This window comes from Capsicum annuum, chromosome 12, assembly GCF_002878395.1.
Source record: "Capsicum annuum cultivar UCD-10X-F1 chromosome 12, UCD10Xv1.1, whole genome shotgun sequence".
Classification (NCBI taxonomy): domain Eukaryota; kingdom Viridiplantae; phylum Streptophyta; class Magnoliopsida; order Solanales; family Solanaceae; genus Capsicum; species Capsicum annuum.
The window spans coordinates 167,779,432-167,786,713 of NC_061122.1; the positions used below are offsets into that span (position 1 = coordinate 167,779,432).

At 35.4% G+C, this 7,282-nt stretch overlaps 1 non-coding gene across 1 annotated transcript; it reads right to left on the reverse strand.

The window, feature by feature from the left end:
* Positions 1-5,251: 5,251 nt before the first annotated feature.
* Positions 5,252-5,358, reverse strand: LOC124889857. Its single transcript, XR_007048771.1, has one exon. It is a non-coding gene; the product is annotated as a small nucleolar RNA R71 (small nucleolar RNA).
* Between the last annotated feature and the right edge of the window lie 1,924 nt (positions 5,359-7,282).

The window sequence follows — 7,282 nt, forward strand, 5'->3', positions numbered from 1 at the left end:
ATTAGGATTATGCTCCCCCTGGATTTCTAACTCCATAGGTTTATCATTCTCCATTGAACTAACCCAATATCTTGCATGCAGATTATAATAAGTTATCTATCCCTAACCATCTTGTGACGCCTTTAGTGAATTTCACTCTTTACATTATGAGTCTCACAGTGTTTCCTTACTAACCCTTATCCTAGATCCCAAATTAACTACTACCTTTGAGTGTCTAGTTAATTAGATGAGATAGTAGGATTGTAAGATGGAGGTAAGTCTTAAATAATAGTCGTGATCCTTTTTTCCTAATCTATACCTCTCTTTTGAAGTGAGCAGTGAATATAGGTGAGTACTTAACATTTGAAACTATTAAGAAATCTATTAAACTAAATATGATCATAATATATGTGAGATTATTGGTTAGGAAAAATATTTCACTTCCCCTACTATGTTATTCAGCCAGGGTTTACAAAACCCTAGCTAAGGGAATTAGCTGCTCGTATTTCTAAAACAATCGATGGAATTCATAACTGAAAGTGTAAAATCAATCTCACAATAATATACAAAAAAGAAAAAGTCTTAAGTCAATAAATCAACCAAAGACTAAGAACATAAGAAACTCAAGATCAAAATTCAATCTCAGAATAAAATATATATTTGTCAATAGTATGAGTGTGTAAACTAACTAAAATACATAAAAAAGGTATTTATAGAATACATGAAAACCCTAAGAAACCTTTCCATAGGTTAAGAGAAAAATTAGAGTCAGTAGCAACCTACAGAGCCACTTATAAACCGTAGGTGGCACATACGGGATGTAGGTGGACCCAGGTAGGTGCCAAACTCCCAAAGCTTCTATAGGGTCTTTGGAACTTGTACTAGCACCTACGGGCCATAGGTGACAATTATAGGTAACAGGGTCAAATTTTCTAGCTTTTGAATCTCTGACACTTGTTTTGGCACCTTCTCCATGTATGTAGTACCTATGGGTCGTAGATACCCAAGTAGGTGGTACAAAACTCAAGTTTTCACTTCTTTTCACTAGTTTAGCTCCCAAAACTTGGTACCCTATAAAACACCACACAAAAGATATCATATCTAACAAAACGACCTAAGTAACTATATATTTTTGTAGTTTTAAGTGTCAAAAGTGATATGAAGTCATAGCACATCAACACCCTCAACTTAGAACATTTTCATGTCCTCAAGAAATAAAACACTATTAAATAACACAATGACACTTAACCAGGAGATCAATGACGTCTAAGCTATACCTCTTTTCTGAAGATGATACAGTTGTTGACAAATATAGTAACCCAACAAAGGTTTGGTCGAATCCCAAGGGAATAAAATCAACAGGAAGAACTAGAAAAGTAAATTAGGGGTTTGAATAGCAATATCAAACAAGTGGCGAATATCAAATTTGGTTGTAATTAATCGTAGGTGAACACTAGGATTGTGTTTCCCCTATCTTCTCAATTTTGTAGGTTTATCGTGCTATGTTATCGTGCTATGTAGAACCAACATGATATCTTGCATTCCTAATTGATATGTTATGTACTTTCTACATTTTTTTGGACAAGTAGATGGATTTCACCCTTTACCTTTTGAGTCTTAGTATGTCGCTTTACTAACCATTATCTTAATCCCAGTTACTATTACCTTTTATGTCTCTAGTTATTAGATAAAATCTAACCATCTTCAGTAGATAAAACCTTAAAGTGTGGATCGACAGCTAAACTCAGAATTACTATTGTCTTTATTTTTTCCTAGTCACTACTCCTCTTTTGGAGTAAGTAGCAATAACTAGGAAGGATCCTAACGTGTTCACCCATTAAGAAAACTATTATATTAAAGATAAATCAATACATCCATGGGTATCGGTATAAAATAATAATAGCACTTTGCCTACTTTATTAATCTACTGGGGTTTCAATAACCCTAGCTATGGGTTTTTTAACAGCTTATACTTATGAAGTAATCAACAATATTCATGATTGAAATCATAGATGGAATCACAATAATAAGAAGTAGAAAACCCACAACCATAACTGAACTAAACAACTGAAGTTAATACAAGAGAATCCCAAGATCAAAATTAAATCTTGGAATTAAAATATGTTTGTGAATATAAAAAATGTGTAACTCCTACTAAAAACACATAAAGGGTATTTATAGTACATGAGGAAATCCTAAAATCAAATCCCTAACAAAATAGGAGAAAACACGGTTGGTGGGCACTTATGGCCTCCACTTTTACCCTGGCCCTGTGCGCAGGTAGCACTTGCGGCCTATAGGGTGGGCATAAGTAGTGACCACAAATGCCAGGACCAAAAAATCCTACAGCTCAGCTCTCGGGATTTTGGACTTTTGGCACTTTGTTTAACCACATCCGGTCCATAAGTGCTACTTGTGGTCCACATGTTGACTTAGCAAGTGTCGGGAGTCATCTTTTCAGCTCTTCTTCAACTCTCAAACATGCCTTGATCACAAACAAGTTGGAAAGTGTCCCAACCATCCATAGTTGCTCCAATAAGTAGCCAAAAACACCTTTTCATCTTTTTCATGAACTTAACATCCAAAATATGATTTCATGCAAAACATACCCAAAATACATCATATATAACAGAACAATGAAACTTACATATTTCCTCATTTTAAGAATCAAAAGTGTTTTATTTCTATAGCACATCAACACCCTCAACTTAGAATATTTGCATGTCCTAAAACAAAATACAACAAAACAAAAACAATAATTAACTAGGAGAATCTAAGTTATTCAAGGCAATCAATCTACAATTTAAGCTCAGAACACAACACCCCCTCCAATCTCACTTTTCAAACCCAACTGTGTATGAATATGAAGCATAACAATGTGACTCAATGGGTTCAAGGTATGGCATCATATTTAAAATAGACAACCATGGATATGAACAAGTTATGCTAGCAAAAACAAGAAAATAGCTAGCAATATTACTCTTGTGCCCTCACAACAAAGATGTCCCACTCACTAATATGGAATAATACATGTCAATCAGGGACAGTCAAGTAACAATCACACTCAAAAGAAAAGTTCCAATCAATGTGCATCAATTATCATAGGTTTCTAATCGTGGACATATTTATATGCTCAAAGCACTAATATGCACCCAGATTTAAACTTAGTTTAAGAACTTTTGTATGAATTCTTAAGTATAATTCAACTTTTATTCTATTTTGTGCTTAATGGATATGATTAGTACTTTCAGGTTTAAAATTATGAAGAATTGTGCATAATTGGACATTACGAGAATATGGAAGTAGTTAAGGAAGGCAAGGGATTGAAGTTAAGCTAAAAAAGGAAGTTGGAAAGAAGAAATCCTTATTTGAAGACTCTCCACATTGCGGTGATCAGAAAAATAGCAATAGGCAAATTCCAGTGGAGGTTCGCAAAAGAAGCGCGTCGCAGAGAAGTTTAGTTTATCAGAATTGGTGACCTAGAGGTTTAGCGCATGGCGGAGAAGGCTTATTTTGCAATTGTCCCAATCCAGTGACTCATCACGATAGTGGTGCTTTGCAGTGAGTGTGAATTTTACAATTGTTGGGAAACACTTGAGCTCTGCAATTTTCCAGATATTAATGGAAAAATATCAATCTTGGTCATGGCACGACGCGCCGGGTGGACAAATCGAGAATATTTTGATTATTTTGTCCCAGCTATAAAACGAAAAATGGAAGATAATGTGAAGGACTTAAGTGAAGCAGAGCAGCGGCGGAAAAAAAGAATTTTCTCTCTTTTAGGGTTCTTAAACATTCTTTTGAATTTATTTATTTCAAGGATTAATTTAGGTATGATTTGTTATTTATTTTGGATGGTGAATTCAAACATGAGTAGCTAAACACCCCCTTTCTGGGTTGAGGCTAAGAACATGAATACTATTAAATATTCTTATTCATAGTTTCTTTTTGGATTATCATATGGGTTGTTCCTAATTTCTTAAGCTTACTATTTTAATGATTGGCCACCATTAGAATAAATTTATATTTCTATGTGAATCTGGGAGGAGAATCATAGGATAGAATGAAGAAATTAGGGAGCAAGGTACTTATTCTTTTGTAAAATAAAGGATTGGAATTAGCATCTAGGATAGGGATATACCTAGAAGCCTTGCTTGGTTCACTTGCAGGAAGAAAACTTCATGAATCTAGAAGATTTTTGTAACTCTGCACGAATTGTAGTTAGAACATTCAATTGATAGAAGATCTGAGGTCGGGAGACTAGGATTGTGGCATAAACCTTGCGAACCATCAACCTGACGACTAATTAGACTATGAAAGAATAGAGAATTGTATGATTGTTCAAAATACCTCAACCCTAGAATTGTCCTCATTATAATTACAACCGTTGCTTACTTTGTTTAAGCCATCATAAATTATTTCTTGTTTTGTAGTTTAAATTTTATTTACAAAGTCATCTTAATCTTAATAAAATCAAACACTTAATACTCAATTGTCTTGAACTAAAGATTGAATAAATGTCTAGTTTATTGATCCTCGAGGGAATGATATCTGACTATCTAAGTCATTATATTACTTGCACGATCACATACACTTGCATGTGTACAGAGATGCAATAATTTTATGCGCCGTTGCCGGGGATCAAATAGAATTAGTAATTGTTTTAATTTTTGGTTTTTGATCATAAGTGTAAGTGTTAACAACTTGATCTTAGTGGCTGATTTTTTGCAGGTTTAGTTGAATATTGGACTAGATAGAGACAAAGATTTAGTAGAGCCCTTAGCAGAACCAGAAGTGTTTTTCATTGGAGACGAAGAGCTAAATCAATGGCAGAAAGACTCAATCCTATAGTTGCTAATCCAAATGTTGGAGATGTTCCAGCTCCAGCCTTTCCTGTTCAACCAGTCGCAAGACCTGTTCAAGAAGTGGCAATCCCACTTACGCACCTTGTAACTAACAGTATCCTGAAGCCTAAACAAGGAGGTCGATGGAAATTGAAACAAAATATGGTGCACTTGTTGAAATTTGTGGAAGAATTTTAGGGACTTTCATATGAAGATCCACAACAGCACTTACAAACCTTTCTGGAGATAAGCGATACATATATTCCTGTAGATATGAGTGTTGATTTATTAGATTGACACTCTTCCCCTTTTCTCTATTGGGGGAAGCAAAGAGATAGCTACTTGCTGAACCATACCAATCCATCACTACTTGGGAAGAATGTGCTCGAACGTTTCTCATTCGATTTTTTCCATCTCAAAAAATGGATTGATTAAGGAGTGAGATATTGAGTTTCAGACATAAAGATGGAGAAAATCTCTACCATGATTGGGAGAGATTCAAGGGCATGCTCAGAACTTGTCCTTATCACCATCAATCAAATTATATTTTGGTGCATACATTTATTGAAGGCCTTGAGTTAAATACAAATATTATCTTGGATTCTATAGCAGAGGGTCAAGCTTTGGAGAAAACATATGAAGAATTTTATACTTTGCTGAATTGAATTGCACAAGGTAATCCTGATTGGCATGCAGACTCGTAGAATGCTCCCAAAAAAGTTGCAGAGGTTTTGGAGGTTGATTAGTTCACTACATTACAAGCACAGAGTTTAGCAATGCAGAAACATATGACTACTCAGTTTAACAACTTAAAGTTGGGTACAACACAACCAATAGCCACAGCAAATATAGTTCAATAGGTATATGCATGGTGTGAAGCTTGTGGAAATAGTGAGAATAAAGTAGATACATGTTCTGTTAATACAGATTCAATCAACTATATGGAAATGCAAATCATCAGGGTCAACAGAATTTTGCTAATACATATAATCCAAATTGGAGAAACCACCTAAATTTCTCCTGGGGTGGAAATCAGGCATAGAATACCAATTAGTATAAGGGACCAGTGCAACCAAATCCATAGTTGGTTCAGAATAATTAGGCGACTTCCATAAATAGAAATATGAAGGAGATGCTTAAGCAGTTGATGGCTCAACATGCATAATTTGCAGTGGACATAAAGGCTCAACAGGCATAGTTTGCAGCTGAACTGAAGAGTCAATAATTACTCACAAGAAATTTGGAATTGCAATTAGGTCAAATCGCAGGATCACAGAATACCAGGCCACCAGGAGCATTGCCTAGCGACACTGAGGCTAATCCTAAACAAGTGAATGTGGTTACAACTATGAGTGGGCTGCAAATAAAGGAGATGATAAAGGAGCAGGACAATCTCGTGGTTACTGATGATAGTTTGCAAGAGAATACAGAAGTAGAAGACAAAGAAAAAGAGGCTATTGAAGAGATTCATATAGAGAAGAAGACTACCCCCTTACCCTTTCCTCAAAGGGAAAGAAATCATCAAGAGGAAGCCAGTTTTAAGAAGTTTTTAGATCTTCTGAAACAAGTTTATGTGAACCTTCCTCTTGTTGATATTTTTTTGAGTGTGCTAAAATATGCAAAATACTTGAAGAATATTGTTGCCAATAAGAATCGATTGACTGAATATGCTACATTTGAACTTACTCAGGAGTGCACTTCTAAAATTCAAAATAAACTGCCCACAAAATTTAAGGAGCCGGGGAGTTTCACATTGTAGAGTACCCTTGGTCAAACTATTTGTGTACGTGGATTGTGTGACTTAGGAGCTATTATAAATATCATGCCCACATTATGGTACTAGAAGATGGGTCTTGGAAGCCCCAAGCCTACTAATATTGTGTTGCATTTGGCAGACAGGTCACTTGCTAAACCAGATGGTGTTATTAAAGATGTACTCGTGCAAATGGGGTCTTTGATCTTTCTTTTGGATTTTGTGATTCTTGACTTTGAGGTTGATCTAGTTGTTCCATTTATTTTAGGACGAACATTTTTAGCAATAGGGCAGTCACTCATTGATGTGGCAGCTGGAAAAATGACAATGCAAGCACACAATAAAGTAGAGGCGTTTGATGTGTACAGAGTACTGAAGTTGCCAGCCATATATGCGAAGTTATCATTAATTTTGGTTATTGATCTTACTTCAGATTGGTAGTTACTCTTGTCGGATGATCCATTAGAGCAAGCCTTAATGGATTATGATCTGCATGGGGATTTGGAAGCATTAGAATTGGTTTAGATTATGAATATGGTTGTAATTGAGACAAATAAAGTGTTGATCGAGCCTTTAAAATGGCCAATTGGTCCACCACCCAGACCTTCAGTTGAAGAAGCTCCTAACTTAGAGCTTAAGGTTCTTCCTCCTCACTTACAATATGTTTTTCTTTGTGATCAAGGTACCTTGCCTATTATTTTGTCCG